Genomic DNA, 19,088 nt, shown 5'->3' on the forward strand with positions numbered 1-19,088 from the left:
ATCTATAGTTAGCATCATATACCCTTTCATAGATGAAGAAACTCATACTCAAAGTGTTAAGTGATCACTGTTGCATCTCTCCTAAATGACCATGTCAGAATTTCAACAAGAAGTTTCTCTATTGCCTATGCCATCTACAGCACACCACACTATTTGTCACATATATTGACCTGCATGATTTAAGATTCAAAGAGCAATAGAGACATTATTGGACAATATAAGTCATTCTATAATCAAGATGTCAGAGGTGGCTGAAGATTTCTTCTACCTTCTCTTTGCCCTTATGAGTGAGGCTGATCTTTGAAGTGTCAAAAACAGGTTATTAGAAAGACTTTCTATTCACACTCTTAAAGAGATGTGCATTTGGGACATGCTCAAGCTGACTTGCCCCAAACGGTAGAGTTAGAAACATACCAGGGGATTCCAATTCAATCCCATTAAGGTGGCATGTGCCAATGCCATCTCGCTAGTCCAAGTGATCAATTTCTGTTCACAATTGTTCATAATGATAGGACTAAGAACCAAAGGGATCACATAAACAAGACTAGTGTCTGCAAATACTAACCGATAGAATCAAAAAGGGAGAGAACGATCCAACATGGGAAGTGGGTTACACAACAGACTCATAGAATGGCAGATGTCCTAAACAGCACTCTGGCTTCAGAATCAGCCCTTAAGGCATTCAGATCTGGCTGAAAAGCCCATGAGAGTATTTCAGGCATGGAAAGCCAAGACACTCTGGAAAAAAAAAAGACCTAAATGAAAGATCTCCTGGAGTGAGATCCCAGTAGAAAGAGTAGAAAGAACAGGTCATCAAAGAAGGAGGTACCTTTCTCTGAAGGGAGGACAGAACTTCCACTCTGACTACGACCGCGTCTAAATATGATCAGAGTCGGTGAACTCAAAAGGCTTCCATAGCCTTGGCAACTCATGACAAGAGCCTAGGGTGATTACTGATGCTATAAACAAGAGTGTCAAATTGTTAAGTCAACAACAGGAGTCACTGTGCACTTATTCCTCATTTAAGATCTCTGTCCTTAATGTGCTGTGCATTGTGATTTAATGCTATAACTAGTACTCAAAGAGTATTTTTCACTTTGTGTTTCTATGTGAATGCAAACTGTTGAAATCTTTACTTAATATATGCTAAACTGATCTTCTGTATATAAAGAGAATCGAAAATGAATCTTGATGTGAATGGAAGGGGAGAGGGAGTAGGAAGAGGAGGGTTGTGAGTGGGAGGGAAGTCATGGGGTGGGGGGAAGCCACTGTAATCCATAAGCTGTACTTTGGAAATTTATATTCATTAAATAAAAGCTAAAAAAAAGAAAGACTTTCTATTCGGAGTAAGGCAGTGTTTTAATGCTTTGGGATCAAGGTATCTGAGCATTCCTAGTCTAAAACGCAAATGAGAAATTAATACAGCAATGATATATAATTTGCAGTTGCAAAGTTCATCCTTCTCAGGTGGTAATTTCTATCTTAAACCTCATTGCTTTTTCAGGTCTCAGAATTGCCAGTTCTCCTATAGCATTAGTACATTTGCTGTGTATGGCAATCATGGTGTCTTTGGCTATCCAGCAACACCATTGAACTTCTTAGAATGTTCTTTCTAAACATGAATCAAATTGTTTACATGTTTCCTAGTCCAACCACAGTGTAGTTAAAATCATTTCCTATAACATCATACTAAATGTTATTTTTACTGTTAAGAAAACTTTGAATTTTAAGAAAATTATAATAGTTTATAATTGTTTACAAAATAGTACTTATATTCAGGGTGATTCGTGTAATGCCACAATGTGCAAGAGCTCATAATTTTAAGTGGGAAGAAGAAAATTATCTTAGGAAGGTAGCTAAATTCTCCCAACCTTCGCAGAAACTCATTATAAGCTTTCACCTTATGTTCACTACATTATTATTTACTAGCATTGCAGATTCCTCTTACTCTAACCAAACCATGAAGATGAGTTGAAAAATTGATTTTTGCTTTGCATGAATATTTGCTATATAATGACTTCAAAGAGTTTATTAAAAGTAGATCCTCTTTGTAAAGGCATCTGCTTTTCTATCTGAGAATATTGTCTATCCTCTGCATACAATTGATGCATGCAGGTAAATGGATGTCTACAGCTCGTGGATACACTGGGACAAGTACCAAATGAGGCAGGAGACCTGTTCACTTTGTTTCTTCTGTTTTTTTTTTTTTTTTTTTTTTTTTTTTTTCCATATTGGATTTCCTTTATCCCCACACACCATTATCTCCTTACAGAACTAATTCTTCTCTCTCTGTCTCTCTTTCTGTCTCTGTCTCTCTCTCTCTGTGGTGTGTGTGTGTGTGTGTGTGTGTGCACTTGTAAAAGGTGTCTGTCTTTCTGAATCATTGGAATATAAACTCCAGGAAGTTTACTCTATGAATGGTTTTCTCAATTGTGGTATATGTAAAGCCTATTCTTTTTCTTTTTCTTTTTTATGATTGTATTTATTTATTTGAGAGGCAGAGTTACAGACAGTGAGAGAGAGAGACATAGAGAAAGGTCTTCCCTTCATTGGAGATGCGCCTATCCAAAGCCAGGAGCCAGGTGCTTCTTCCCAGTGTCCCACGTGGGTGCAGGGGCCCAAGCACTTGGGCCATCTTGCACTGCTTTCCCAGGTCACAGCAGAGAGCTGGATTGGAAGAGGGGCAGCCAGGACTCAAACCAGAGCCCATATGGGATGCCGGCACTGCCAGGTAGAGGATTAACCTACTGCGCCATGGCACCGGCCCCAAACCTACTCTTGTATTGAGAATATGGAAGATGTTCAATAGATGCCTATTAAATTCATTAGGTTGTTTGCTAAATCATTTTCTCTTTTGCTGATATCACATGTTTTGAGTTACCTGTGTAACATATTCCCTCATCTAGGCATTGAGGAAGTGAGATGCTGAAATATATGTGCTCGGCCGGTGCTGTGACTCAATAGGCTAATCCTCCACCTGTGGCGCTGGCACACCGGGTTCTAGTCCTGGTTGTGGTGCCGGATTCTGTTCCGGTTGCCCCTCTTCCAGGCCAGCTTCTGCTATGGCCCGGGAGTGCAGTGGAGGATGGCCCAAGTCCTTGGGCCCTGCACCTGCATGGGAGACCATGAGAAGCACCTGGTTCCTGGCTTCGGATGTGCCAGCCGCAGCCCGCTGGCCATGGCGGCCATTGGAGGGTGAACCAACAGCAAAAAGGAAGACCTTTCTCTATGTGTCTCTCTCACTGTCCACTCTGCCTGTCAAAAACAAAACAAAACAAAAAAAAATGAAATATATGTGCTCATTTTGGGGTATACAGGTTTTCTATAGCTCTATGTCCACACATTTGTACAGAATTTGTAGTTCTGGCATTAAAGGTCACAGTGTAGAAATATTTAAACATTCAAGTTACTGGGCCTGGGGTTATAGCATAGTGGTTTAAACCACCATCTATTATTCCAATATCCCTTTTGAGTACCATTTAAAGTCCAAGATACTTCAATGCTGATCTAGCTCTCTGGTAATGCACCTAGAAAAGGAGCAGAAGATGGCTTAAGTGAGTTTGCCCCTGCCACCCTCCTGAGAAACCTGAATGGAGTTCTTGACTCCTGATTTTGGTCTAGCCTACTCTCTGCTGTGAGTGAACCAGTGGATAGAAGATCTCTCTCGCTTTCTCTCTCTCTCAACTCTGCCTTTCAAATATTTAATTAAATTGTAGAAAGTATAACAAAAAACAAAATTATGGCTGGAGCTGTGGTCATTATTTTATGGAAGAGGTTTCTTCTTTCTGATGCCAGTGTGAATGATCCTTAGATGGGATTTAAATGTATTCCTGGAATCTAATAGTTAAATGTAGTCTTTATTTAGAAGTTACATTTAAAATTACACTTAAAACTTTAAGTCTAATAATAGCAAAAAACTATTTAACCTGAAGTATAGCTCGAACCCATATTACCTTCTTTTTAGGCATTTTTCATAGGAGAATTTATTCTGGCTTCTAAAGAGTGGTATAGTATGGTGCTTGTGGGGGAAGAGTTCCTGATTTATTCATCTTTATATGTCCACAATGGTTCTTGCCACATGGCCAGTGGTTAAAATGTATTTTCTGAGTGTATAAGGCCCTAATATATGAAAAGCTATTACAAACCACCAAGGAAAACAAAATCATCTTCATAGTTTAAAGTATGCAAAGTATGAATCTGACATTCTATTCAGAAAAAATTAAAAATCTATTATATTTTTGTAAAAGTGTAAATCATATTAATTAAAAACATTCAAGTTAAAATAATGATTTTTTCTCATTGAATTAAAAAAAAAACTACAAAGAAATAAAAAAAAAAATTATTGTGAGGGTCTGAAGAAACCACAAGCTGCAGATGGCCTTTGGCTACGTTTTTTAACACAGTGTTCCTGAAGGACTGTTAAGAAAAATGTTTAATTAAGCTTTATTAAGCACATGACATTTGACCCAATGATTGTACCACTAGGAATTTTTCCTGACAACAAAACAAAACTGTATATACAAAGATAGCTTATAATAGTGAAATCATCTGCCTCCAGGCTGGCTTCAGATTCAAGAGCAAAACGTCGACTTTCGCTGGCTATCTGGACTGCGTTGTAGATGTCAGAACTGCCAGTTTCCATACTCACATGAGCCTATTCCTTAAAATAAATTTCTCTCCCCCTGCCCTCCTCCTATGCACATATCCTATTAGATCTTTTTCTCTGGACAACCCAAATTAATAGGTGGAGGTATTACTAGTCTGCATGAGTTCTTCTAGAAAGGGCAAATATCCCAGATATCTTGGGCTGGTTCCCCAGGAACAGACCTGGGGGAGTTTTGGGTACCAGTGAGTTCCCAAAAGAATGGTTTCAATGAATCTTTAGAATTCAGGTAGGATGGGAAGAGGTCAAGTAAGATCTTGGGTAAAGTTGTAGCCTCAGCCTGGTGCTGCAGGGGACCTCTGGAGGGTAAATTACCCTAAGTGGGGACAAGGGAGCCAGGTTGTCAAACATCATTGCTTACAAATGCTCTTAGTGATATCAGTTCTCAGGCACATTTGGATGTCTGTCTGCAATCAAAGCAGCTGCATCAGCTCAAGGGCAGTTCGCCGAAGGGTGCAAGTAGTAGAGGCAAAGGCAGAAGCCAGAGGAGCAGCATACAGGGACTGAGGGGGTTACAGGGATCTGTATATTTTCTACTACATTAAGGCTAATAGTATTATCACAGAAATTAGGTGGTGGGGGGTAGGGCTAGAAAAATTTAACTCTGTTGTTAAATAGAGACCCACAGAAGTTGAGTTTAGTTCATAAAAGGAACACACCTTTATTCTGATGCCTCAAAGCAAAAATGTTGGATTGACTAAGCTGCTACAAATTAGTTGGATGACCAGGTGGAAACAGTTTGTCTATTTTATGAACTAAAGCTCTCCTGTACAATTTTAAATGTTTACTTTAGTACTTTAATAACTAGGATAATGAGACCACCTTTTAATTTTTCTCAGTGTATTCACCTAGAGTTAGGAATTTATTGTTATAGGCAAAAGAGTCGGTAACATGCAGGACCAAGTTTTCTCTTCTCTATCTCATACTTATGGTGTTTGATGACATTTACCTTTCCTCAGCAATCATTAAAATAATTGAACATATTTGTGAATTCAGCAAAAATGACATAGAGGGTTGCTGAGTGTAGGGAGACAAGCACCCTGTGTGTAGGATATGTATTCAATGAGATCATGAGCACCGTTATAGAAGTATAGACCTATAAGTACAATGTATGAACTCAAATTAAGAAGAAACTACTAAGGTGAAAATTAGTGGTAAACAAACTGTGTTTAAGTGCAAAAGAGCATTCAATTTAGTATTTAAAATATATAACTCATTCTTTCCTGCTAAGCTAAAAATCACTGACAAATATATAATACCTTTTAAGTTTTTCCCAGTTTTCTTATTGTTCAGCACACTCTCTTACAGGAAACATAGAAAAATCTATCCTTGCTATTAACAAAATCATATTTTAGGTGAAAAAGAAATGTTATGTATGCCCATTATAATTGGACTGGTAAAAATAATACCCATCAGTTATTTTGTGAGCTTTTGTGTGCCAGGCATTGTACTAGAAAGATACTTTGCTCCTGTGATCTAATCTCCTCTTCATTACAAGATGAAGATAGGAATTACTATTATCAGATTTTAAATGAGGAAACTAGGACTTAGGAAGACAAAATAATTTGATTACAATAAAACATCCTTTCTGTGCTTGATTAAGTATTCAAATCTGAACCAAAACTGTCTTTTTGCCAAGTTAAACTGCTTGTTAAGAATAATGTCCAAAAGCTCAGAATCAAAATTGATCTGAGATTCAATAAGCATGTGAAGGCCATAAGAAATGAGTTTTTTTGAAAAATTTTAAAGTGGAAGATCAATAAATACACAATGTGTTGATTAGGTCCACCATAGTAATATTGACAAGTGATATGGAGAAGCAGAAACTATCAAGTTTTGTTTTGCTTTGTCTTCACTGTCAAATACAATGATCTTCAAACTATAGGAGGGAAAAACAAACATTGTTTATAGGGAAACTTAAATCCATAGGAGTAAGGATATTTTGAGACAGCATCTAATGGATCTAAACGAACTCAGGTCTTCCTCTAAGTAAAATATGCCCTTGAGGAGTAGGATAATGCAAACAGATCAATACTCTGTTATATTCTTTCCTAGCACCCAGTGTCACATTGTATGTTTTAAGTTGTGAAAATATATTTATTTGCACAATTGTGTCAATGATAATTTTTCTATCTAGACTCTGAACTCTATCTCCGCCATCATCATCCTGCTCCCCCCACCACTCCTCAGGGCTACTGCAAGTGCCCGTAGTTTTTTAGTAGGTACTCAATGCACTTTCAAAGAACGAAGGGTTTTCTGAATCCTAGTAGATGACTCCTGAGTATCAGAGAGAATTGAAGAGGAGGAAGACACTTATTTTGAAAAGGGTATGGATGGGGCCGTCTCCACAGCTCACTAGGCTAATCCTCCGCCTGCTGCGCCGGCACCCTGGGTTCTAGTCCCAGTTGGGGCGCCGGATTCTGTCCCGGTTGCTCCTCTTCCAGACCAGCTCTCTGCTGTGGCCCCAGAAAGGCAGTGGAGGATGGCCCAAATGCTTGGGCCCTGCACCCGCATGGGAGACCAAGAGGAAGCACCTGGCTCCTGGCTTCGGATCGGCACAGCGCCCCGGCCGTAGCAGCCATTTGGGGGGTGAGCCAACGGAAGGAAGACCTTTTTCTCTGTCTCTGTCTCTCTCATTGTTTCACTCTGCCTTTAAAAAAAATGGGTATGGATGGAAAACATGGAGTATCTTTGGCAAAATTATAAACTTGTTACCTGTAGAACATATATAGCTGGCAATAATCTACAAATTGTCACAGAGAAAGTTATTGAATATGAATAGTTCCGGGGGAACATATTTCTGGTTTATTACAGTTTTCACCTCCCTCTGCAGTGTTCCTCAATTTTATTCCTTGCATTACTCTTGAATGCATTTGTAGTTCAGAGTTGACATTGATTTTAGGCTAAGTTCTAGAATACATAATTGCAAAGCTGGGTGGTTTGTAAAAGCTAAAAAGGAGTGATCTCTAAGATCCAGGATAAATAATTTGTAGCTAATTCCTTTTTAAAAATATTTATTTATGTATTTAAAAGAGTTACAGAGACAGAAGGGGAGACAGAGAGAAACCTTCATCCATTGGTTCACTTCCCAAATGACTGCAATAACTGGGTCTGGACCAGGCCTGAGCCAGGAGCCAGGAGCTTCTTCCAGGTCCTCATGTGTGTGCAGGAACCCAGGAACTTGGGCCAGCTTCCGCTGCTTTCTCAGGTACATTAGCAGGGAACTGGATTGGAAGTGGAGCAGCTGGGACTCAAACTGGTGCCCATAGGAGAAGCCTGTGCCAAGATAGAGGCTTAATCTGAGGAACCACAGCACTGGCCCCAGTAATCCTTTTTATTTGTGAGTGTTTAGCAAGAAAATGCACTAAAGTAGGACAATGCAGAGGATTTGTCAGCCACATTGTAACCTATTTAACATGCATATCAGTGCATAACATGCATATCATTGGTGGATTATGCCAAACCTACTTTTCCAGCATCTTTCTAAAAAATATATATGTATACAATTTTGTAATTATCAGTTTTAGTTTGTATTTTCAGACTTTCCCTTTTGGTGGTTGAGGATCTATTGTTAACAGAATCAGGATAACATTTAGTATCTAATGACATATTGAGTGATTGGGGCAGCGAGTGTGTTAAAACAGGATTGAGACAGAAGCTATCCTCCCACAACAAGAAGTCATTTAAGGAAATATAACTCTCCTACATGAAATATGGACATTTTAAATTTTTTTCTAAATTGTCACGATCATTTCCACTCCTACTCAGTTTTTCCCATTCAATCTGTTTAAGCATAATTTGAGTTTAAAGAGGAAGTTTGCAGATTTCCTTATCTTTGTGTCACACTTCTTTAAACACAGCAACCAGGGGCAGATATTTACACAGTAGTTAAGATGCTACACGGAATGGCTGGAAGCCATATTGGAATGCCTGGGTTTGAGTCCTGGCTCTGCTTCTGGTTCCAGCCTCCTGCTAATGCTCATCCATAGAGGTGAAAGTGATGATTTAGTATTTAGATCTTTGCCACCAACATGGGAGACCTGAATTGCATTCTGGGTTCCTGGATGTGGCCTGACCCAGGCCTAGCTTATGTAAGTATTTGGAGACTGAAACACTAGATAGATCTGTCTCATCTCTCTTTGTCTCTCTAATAAATAAAAGCTTAAAAATAGTATTCAAATTTAAACAGTGTTGTATTGCTCTATCTCTACATTTTGATAAATTGGATGATTCTATTAGTATTAATAGATCTTAGAAAATCTTTGAGAAGTAAATAATCAGTGTGACCTTGACCTTGAAAATATCTAGTCTCCAAGACTTTTTCTCCTGGAGAAGAATGAAATTAACATTAAAGAGTTGTGAGACTATGTAGCATATCCACTGTAACCCGAATGCCTGTTATGTGCCAGCGCTGTCTTGGGGCCATCAGATACAATATTAGATACAAACCCCAGATAATATCAAATGTCAGTTGGGTGTTGTGTTGCTGCTCAAGTTCCAGGAACAATCAAATCTGGAAAATAAAGCGAAGACTTCCATTCATTCTCAAGAACATAATTTTCTAACGGTTAACTTAGCCTACTGGATCTTTCTTTATCTGCTGCCAACTATGTTTTAAAGAATAGCATCTCTTATTTAATTGTATGTCTCTTTGTCAGAGATCATTCACACTGATCACTTGTGAGTTTAAGATAAGATATCTATGGTTTCAGTGTATGACAGTTATTTTCCTTTTTGCTTTTATGGGTGTATTTTGAATAAAACATTACATCTTATCCTACTTCAATCTGAAGTCCCACTTTTCTAGTTCATATATGAGCTTCAACCTTTCATAGATTTCTTCTATAATTTTCTGGCATATATAACTATTTATGTCTATACTTCTATTTCTTAAGTTATCAATCTTCTGCAGTTCATACTTTGGTAATTCAAGTTCTATCCAGATTTTATTCTATCCTCACATTTGATTGATAGCTTGGCTAGAATAGTATATACATCCATCATTTAATTGGAATAGTGTTCACTGAATATTCCTCAAACATGTTCTCTATATTTTTATAATTCTCTACATTATGAGTTCTGTCTTTCCAAGATGCAATGCTGAACTTCCTTTGCAGCTATGGTGGAGTAGTCACTTGAACCTATCAGACAAATCAGTCCACATTCAAAAGCAAGTAGTTGGAACATTATAAGGTGCACCAATTCTGCCGGTGAAAGGTCAGAAGGATGTGGCTTTCAGATGAAGGAGTTTCATGGGTACAAGTGACAGGAGTAGTTACAGTGAATTCCAGTTCACAGCTCATTGAGAGATAAAAGATAAATTTTCCCATAAGGGTGGTTTTTGAAGCACAATTCTGGGCATTTGTACTGGAACCCCAATCTTGAGCTTACGTCTCTATTCCTTCAAGTAACTAAGTGATCTATTTTGTAGCCTCAAAAAATGATTTTCTCTGGCCTTGAATTCTTTTGTTCGCCACTGAAGTTGATAAAGCTAGTGTAGGATACTAAATTGAGATGACTTTTCATCAGAAGTTGGGGGGATGCTCCACTGTATTTGAATAGCTAGCATTGAGATCATGTGCTGCCCATCGTTTTCCAAGAGTCTGTTGTGCATGTTATCGCATAGGCTTTCACAATTTTCTTTGAATGCTTTGTAAAATTTCTTTTTTTTTTGTTTCACATTTAGAAGTTACTATCTTGGTAAAATTTCTGATTTTTTTTTACTTATTTTAAAGCTTTTAATTTTATTACTCTGGGCATTTCTGTGTGCTTTCTTACTGGAAAATTATTTCATTCAATTCAGGGAATGCTAACGTTATTTCTTTAGCAATCTATATATTTGGGTTTCTGGAACTCTTATTAGATGCTGGAAAACTGGGCACAATTCTCTAATTTTGTTATTGTGTCTTTTTTTCCTGTTTTCTTAAAAATTCTGACTTACATTTTAATCTATCTCTTGTGTTTCTGAACTTTAACTGCTATCATACTTTTATTACTTTTTCAATTTTGTCTATAATGTCACTAGCTTTAAAATATTTTCTTTATTTTAGGACAGTTCCTTTATAAAAATTGACCTTATTATTTGGGATAACCTCAGATTCACAGCAAGATTGAGTGGAAAGTACAGAGACCTGAATCTTGATGTGAATGGAATGGGAGAGGGAGCGGGAGATGGGAGGGGTGCGAGTGGGAGGAAAATTATGGGGGGGGGCATTGTAATCCATAAACTGTACTTTGGAAATTTATATTTACTAAATACAAAAAATAAAAATAGAAAGTACAGAGACTTCCCATGTACCTTCCTACCCTTATATATGCATAATCTTTCCCAATATCAACATTCTCTAACAGAATAGTACCTTGGGTATAATTGATGAATTGATGAATATATGTTGACACAGCCTTATCAACTGTAGCCCATAGTTTACACTAGGGTTCATTCTTGGCATTGTATAGTCTATGGGTTTGCACCAATGTTTAATGATGTCTATTCACAATGGGAGTATCAAACAGAGTATTTCTCTGCTTTAAACTTTCTCTGTGCTCTTCCTTTTCTCCTGCTCTCAAAGCCTTGGTAACCAACATATTCTTGCTGACTCTGCAGTTTTGTTTGTCAATTTCCAAGGCTGAGTTTCCAAGTGTTTTGTTGGGTAAATTAATTATCTTTTTTTCCTGTATCCTCTGAAATTGATGTAGGTTTTAGTTTGTTGTATTCTTATATGTTGGCTATCATTCCTCCATGTACCATTCTAGTGTCAGCTGTTGAAATAATAGTTACCAACTTATCACACCTATGAAGAAGGTATGCCTGTTACTTGAGAGAATGAGATTCCGAGGGGCCTGCATTGTGGTTCAGCAGATTGAGCCACCATTTCTGACACTGACACCCTGTATCAGTGCGCCAGTTCGTGCCCTGGCTGCTCTGTTTCTGAGCCAACTCCATGCTAATGTACTTGGGAAAGCAGTGGTAGATGGCCCAAGTGCTTGTGCCCCTATCAACCAAATGGGATTCCTGGATGGAGTTTCAGGCTCCTGACTTTAGCCTGGACCAGACCTGGCTGTTGTGGCTATTTAGGGAGTAAATCACCAGATGGTAGGTCTCTGTTTCTGTGTCCGACCTCTTCTGTCATTCTACCTTTCAAATAAATAACAAACTTAGATGAAAAATTGAATTCTTAAAGAAAACCCTGAGATTCAGAAAGGTTAAGCAGCTTGTCCAGGGTCATATGCACTTTGGAGGTACAGAGTAAAATTTCAAATTCAGGCCAATCTTATTCTGAGAGCTGTGCTGTAACTACCAAAATATTGCCTAATAAATTGTGGACCCAACACATCACAATTTTTCAATGATGGCAACTGTTGTTATCATGATCCTATAATTATAGTTTTCTGTGTTTTTGATAGACTTGATTTCTAGATTGAATAGAGTAATAGTATCATCCTTATACACAGCATCTAGATAACTATGGTCTTATAGTGCCTGGTAGCATTAGTTTCAATTTTAAATCTTATTATGATGGGCAAAATAGTGCTCTTCCCTCTCCCAAGATGTATACAACCTAACCCCTGGAAACTGTTAATATGTTAGATTACATAGTAAGAAAAAGACATTTACAGATGAAATTAGTTTTGATGATTTGTCATAGAGATATCTTGATGGGTGTGTTCAATGTAACCACAAGAGGCATTATAAGTGAAGAGGGAGACTAGAGATAAAGAATTAGAAGGATGACGATAAGAGAAGGACTCAGCTTGATCATGTTGGCTTGGAAAATAGAGGAATAGGTTTTTTTTTTTAAGATTTATTTATTTGAAAGTCAGAGTTACACAGAGAGAGGAGAGGCAGAGAGAGAGGTATTCCATCTGCTGGTTCACTCCCTAGTTGGCTGCAATGGCCGGAGCTGCACCTATCTGAAGCCAGGAGCCACGTGCTTCTCCTGGTTTCCCATGCAGGCGCAGGGCCCAAGGACTTGGGCCATCCTCCACTGCACTCCAGGGCCATAGCAGAGAGCTGGCCTGGGTGAGGGGCAACCGGGACAGAATCTGGAGCCCTCACCAGGACTAGAACCCGGTGTGCCGGCGCCGCAGGGGAGGATTAGCCTATTGAGCCACAGCACCGGCCTCCCAAACTGTGTCTTAACCACTGCACCAAACATCCATCTCACATGATAATTTATTATGATAGCAATAAGAAATGAATATGCTTATTAAATACAAGAAAGCCCTCTCTCCTCTCTCTCTCTCCCGATCTGTTGGTGTACCAGAAGAAAAATGGTGGTAATGTTTTATATGGGGAAAGAAATATGATATGATTAAACAGTAACTCCACAGATGGAAGGGAACTTTGAAAGGAGTGCTTGGAAATGCAAAGGCACTGTTCAGAGGTCAGGATATGAAGGAAGATATTTTCATGTTGGACTGAGACAGGACTCTTCTTCCCACAATGATTTTAAAATGTTCTAACTGTGTCTATTGTGCCAAAAACATGTATCCTGTCACATGACACCCAGGTTAGGGAGAAGAACTGATATATGAGGAAATAAGTAAAAGCTGATTCTAGAGAAATGAGAGCACTAGAAATATGTGTGGTTTCTTGGTATTGGAAAGACCATATCTCCATAGTATTACATGACTAACAATGTTTCTTAAATGTTTCTTCTCTATTTCAGGGATGATGCTGTAAGTTAAGTGGAAGTATACTCTAGGTATCATCTGTAGGGAAGTAAGAAAGGGGAAGGAAGCCAACACTCAAATGACAAGGTAAACACAGTGGCAAGGCAAAGTTCAGGCCTTCTGGGGACCTCAGAGAGTCACTTCAGGGCACACATCATAGCTGACTCACTGTTGAGCTCAGAGACTCTACCAAGTCCCCATTGTCAGTGGTTGAGGGATGCTCTAGGCACTTTCCTTTCTGCTGTCTTTCAATTCCTTTATTCATAGGTTGACCATTCTCTGGCAAGAAGACAAACCTTGTGTGAAGAGCTACACGTTCTTGGAATAAGAAATCCTCAACAGTTTTGAGTATGGTAAATATCAAGAATTTATGTTTTACAATGCTACAATCATAACACAGATAGTATGACATCTGTGATTATCTAGAATGTGTCAGTTGATCTAGAAGAAGAAAAATCAGAGTAGTCAAATGTAAACAAATTTTCTTGGCCAATATGATTACTAATCACCAATTTCTTACAAAAGAGGGATTGGGAATAAATATCTATTATGCTCATTTTTAATAGCATATCTGTGTTAACTGAATGGGAATCTAGAAGGATATAATTGTATGGATTCAAATATTAATATTCTAGCCAGTATTTAGGCAAACAAGATAAATAGCATGGATTGTGCATTAAACAAGTGTAATTGTTATGAATGTGTTCCACAATGCATTTTACTTTCTTTTCCTAAAAATAACAAAATATCAAAACCCTAGTAGGCGTACTTCCCAGAGTATGCAAATTGCAAATTCACAATATGTGGTTGAGGATACAGGTCAAGGAATTGGTTGGACCCCTCTTCCTTCTCTGAAGCTAGCACAGTTGGGAGTGCCATCTTTCTGCTCCAAGAACTACCATTTAAAGTAATAGCAGTCTCAGATTATACAAGTTCACAGCAGGCTTAACTAACCATGGCAGATGTAACAGCTCAAAAAGTAACAATGTAAAAATAAGTCAAAAGACAAACATTTGGATATATCTTTATTCTTAACTTTTATTTGAAGACTATAGTCAATTTTATACACTGAGATCTGGCAAAATGAAGATAAAAACTGTTCCTTTTTGTTACATTCTCTAATCTCTTAAGAATTAACATTAAAAATAAAAACAGAAATGAGAGCTCTCACTTTTGAATCACATGATGGCTCAAATGCACTTGTTCTAATATTCACTAGTTTTGACTTTGATCAAGTTATTTGAGTCTCAATTCCTTCAACTGTCATATATACATGATGCCTGCCATAAGTAGTCTTAGTGAATTTTAATAATTGTATCGATACATAAAGTACTTTCATTGTGGATATTGCATTGAATGTTCATGTCCATTTTTCCTTATTCAGACTTAGGCTTTATCACAGTAGAAGGGCTAAGAGGGAACTTTAAAAAGTTCATGGAAATGCAGAATTTAAAGATAAGTTTATTTTAATTAATATAATCTTTTAAAGTGATTAATATGAATAGTCTTTAGTGAGTTGATGACAAAGATTTCAACATATTTTGATTTAAAAAGAAGCTCATCTTTAAATTCCATTTCCATGGATTTCTTGAAGTATCTTCATATTTGTTTCATTGTAATTAAATTCAATATAGTTTACTGGGAACTAGTGTTGTGTAGCAGGTTGAACTGCCACTGCCAATGCTAGCATCCCATATCGGAACACTGTTTTACATCTCAGCTGCTCTACTTCAGATACAGCTTCTTGTTGCTGTGCCTGAGAAGGCAACAGAAAATGGTCCAATTACATGAGCTCCTGAACAAACAGGAGTTCATGGTTATTGGCTGTAGACTAGCCCAGACCTGACATGTGTGGCCATTTGTAGAGTGAAGCAGCAAATGGAATATTTCACTCTCTCTCTGTCTCTCCTTTACTCTCTGTAACTCTGCCTTTCAAATAAATAAATCTTAAAGAAGCGCTCACTTATATAATTTTAAGTTCTAGGTTCTGTAGTAGCCAGTGGTGATAACAAAAATAAATCTTGTCTTCTGGAAGTTCAAAAATTAGTGGTGATAAACAGTACATTAATTCAGATTCCTGTGTTATGTGTCACAGTGGAATATTACAATATTAAAGGAAGCCATGAAATAGAGTAATTGATCCTTCTAGGGAAATAGAAGGCAAAAGAAGCCAAAGAAAGGAAATAATACTTGAACTGTGCCTTGAAGTATAAGTAAGTTTCATTATTTTCTGTGTCAAGTGAGTTGGGGAAGTGGAAGACACATGTTAAGAACCATGTTTCAACTGCTTTTATATGCAGCAACCTGAACATCATGTGGGGCAAATAGCTGTGAGAGACTTTGGGAAATTTATCCACACAAAACATACCCTGAGTTATTTTTTAGAAAAAGCCAACTCTTTCATGTGTACCTGGCATAGCAATTATAGGACACTTGCATTCCACATCAGAGTGGCTGGGTTTAGGTCCCATTTACATTATACCCTCACTTTAAGCTTACTGCTAATGCACACCTTGGGAGGTAGCAGGTGACAACTCAAGTATTAGGTTTCTGCCATACACATAAGAGACCTGGTGTGGAGTTTCTGGCTCCTGACTTCATCCTGGCCCAGCCAACACTGTTGCAGCACTTGGGGAGTGAAGCAATGAATGAAAAAGTTCTCCCTCTGCCTTTCAAATACTTAAAATAAGTTAAAAAAAGATGAAGCCACCACATATTTTTCATAACTGTTATCTTGTTATTTATTAACATTTTTGTTGAACATTATTGCTAATTCACAATTATTTGGATTATACAGAAAGGAGTACCAATTCAGAGGTCCAGCTTCAAACATTATTGTTTTTATATGAAAGGTATTTAATGTCACTAATCATCAGGGCATACAAATCAAAACCACAGTGAGAAACCCTACCATGTCTGTTAGGATGGTTGTTATTGAAAAGACAAGCAGTAAGTATTGGTGAAGATACAGAGAAAAGGGACTTTTATATACTGTTCATGGGAGTGTAAATTTGTATATCACTCAAAAAATTAAAAATAGAAATAATGTATGATTCAGCAATCCTTCTGCTGTGCACATACTTCAAAGAAATGAAACTTGCTAGAGATGTCTATATCGTGTTGTTAAAATTTTTAAATTTTAATTAATTTTTAATAGATTCAATGTGCTTTGTAGATATGATTATTTTTAAAAATTTTATTTAAATTATTCAAGTTTCATGTATTTCATATGTACATACTCAGGAACATAGTGATACTTCTCATCCTACCATCCCTCCTGCCCATACTCCAACCCTTCTTTCTCTTCCCTCTCCTACTTCCACTCTTAATTTTCTCAAAGATCTAGTTTCAGTTTACTTTATACCCATAAGATTAACCCTACAGTAAGTAAAGAGTTCAACAAATAATATGAAGAAAAAAACCACTGTGCCTCAGAAAAGACAATGGCTGTAAACAAGTGCTGAATTTCAGAATGCCCATTTCACTCCAACATATTACATATTATCTACTCTATTAGTTGCTGCAGATCAGAGAAACCATATGATTCCTGTCTTTTTGGGACTGGCTTATTTCATTAAATACAATGGCTTCCACTTGCATCTATTTTGAAAACATTCTTAACCAAATAGGTTTGACCACAAAACAGAAAATATTGAAAAGCTAACAGTTTTCTGATTAAAGAAAGACTATCACAGATGCTATGTATTAATTTTTTTGTTTATTTTCTTTTTTCATATTTCTTGTTAAATTTTACTTATATGAAAAGACCAGATCTGAAGCCAGGAGCCAGGAGCTTCTTCCATGTCTCCCACATGGGTGCACAGGGCCAGGGACTTGGGCCATATTCTACTGCTTTCCCAGGCCACAGCAGAGAGCTGGAGTGGAAGAGCTGGGACTTTAACGGGTGCCCTATGGTATGCCAACACGGCAGGCAGTGACTTTACTCATTCGTTACACCACAGAACCAGCCCTAACCAATCTTTCTAGTATCTTGTTGAGGACTTTCTAGTATCTTGTTGAGGACTTTTGCATCTATTTTCATCAGGGTTATAGAGGTATAGTTCTTTCTCTGGATTAGGAGTTAAGGTGATTCAGCCTTCAAAGAAGGGGCATAGAAGGATTCCCTCCCTTTCAAGAGTTTTGGATAGTTTGAGAAAAACTGAAATTTGTTCTTCCATAAGTGTTTTGTAGATTTCAGCAGTGAAGTCTTCTGGTCCTAGGTTTTCTTTGTTGGGAGGGTCTTTATTACTGATTCAATCTCTGTCTTGGTTATTGGTCTATTTAGTCTTCCTTTGTTTTTATGACTCAGTTTTGGTAGATGATATTTGTCCAGAAATCTATCCATTTCTTCTAGATTTTCTAATTTATTGGCATATAGCTATTTATAGTAATTCCTGATGATTCTTTTTATTTCTGTGCTATCCATTGTAACATCTCCTTTTGAATCTGATTTTTTTAAATTTATTTCTTCTTATTTATTTATTTATTTATTTTTAGGTGGGCCAATGGTGTATCAATTTTATTTATTATTTTTTCAAAAATCCAGCTATTTTTCATTGATTTTTATTTCTTTTCTTGGTTTCAATTTCGTTTACTTCTTTTCTTTTAATTATTTTTTTCCTCATATGGATTTTGCATTTGTTTTGTTATTTTTTTCTATTTCTTTGATATGCCTTGTTTGATTATTTATTTAGTGCCTTTCAATTTCTTGATGTAGGCACTAATTGCTTTAAAATTCCACACTTAGAAGAGGTGGTTTTGAATATTCTTACCTCAAATAAAGGAGAAATATTTGAGGTGATGGCTATACTAATTATCCTAATTTTATCATTGTTCATTATATATGTATACCAAAATAGTATAATATACCTTATTAGTGTGTATGTGTTAATTAAAATAAAAATTTTAATAATAAAATAATATTTAAAATTTGCACAAGTATTAGATAATTTTTTTCCAAGTTCATTTATGTATTTAATTGATAATGGGAGACAGAGACAGAGAGAGAGAAAGAGGGAGGGAGAAGGTGATTCCATATAAGTGCAGGACTTAGCTGGAGTCACAACTGGGAGACAAGAAACACAATGTAGGTTTCCCACATGGTGGCAAGAGCCAATCACCACTGTTTCCCAGGGTACAAATGAACAACAAATTGGAGTTAGTAGACCAAGAGCTGGAAGTTGAACTATTCTAATCAAATGTAAGATATAGGCTTCTTTTTTTTTTAAAAAAAAGATTTATTTATTTGAAAGTCAGAGTTACACAGAGGGAGGGAGGGAGGGAGGGAGGGAGGGAGAGGGGGGGGGAGGGAGAGAGAGAATATCTTCCATCTGTCAGTTCATTCCTCAAATGGCCCCAATGGCCGGAGCTGCACAGATCCAAAGCCAGGAGACAGGAGTGTCCTCTGGGTCTACCATGTGGGTGCAGGGACCCAAGGACTTGGGCCATCCTCTACTGCTTTCCCAGGTCATAGCAGAGAGCTGGATTGGAATGGAGCAGCCAGGACTCAAACCGGCGCCCATATGGGATGATGGCACTGCAGGCAGAGGCTTTACCCGCTATGCCACAGTGCCAGCCCCAAGATATAGGCTTCTTAACTGCTAGGTTGTATACCCATTGCCTCATTAGCTTATTTTAAAATCTTAAGTAGTTTTGTAAAAAGAAAATTAGAGTGAAAATCTCTCTCCTCCTCTCTGTAGTATTTGACAGGATTTTTTTAGGCTGTCATCCAGAATAATTTTAATTTAGGTAC

At 37.5% G+C, this 19,088-nt stretch overlaps 1 long non-coding RNA gene across 2 annotated transcripts in view; it reads left to right on the forward strand.

Annotated features, from left to right (window-relative positions):
- The window catches only part of LOC103350556 (uncharacterized), a 318,919-nt gene that overhangs the window by 236,485 nt on the left and 63,346 nt on the right, over positions 1–19,088 (forward strand). For both annotated transcript variants that reach the window (XR_011388353.1, XR_011388352.1), the window contains 2 exons: positions 13,333–13,423; positions 13,604–13,689. This is a non-coding gene — a long non-coding RNA (uncharacterized lncRNA). The remainder of the gene's footprint in view (positions 1–13,332; positions 13,424–13,603; positions 13,690–19,088) is intronic.

Source organism: Oryctolagus cuniculus, chromosome 4 (genome assembly GCF_964237555.1).
Source record: "Oryctolagus cuniculus chromosome 4, mOryCun1.1, whole genome shotgun sequence".
Taxonomy (NCBI): domain Eukaryota; kingdom Metazoa; phylum Chordata; class Mammalia; order Lagomorpha; family Leporidae; genus Oryctolagus; species Oryctolagus cuniculus.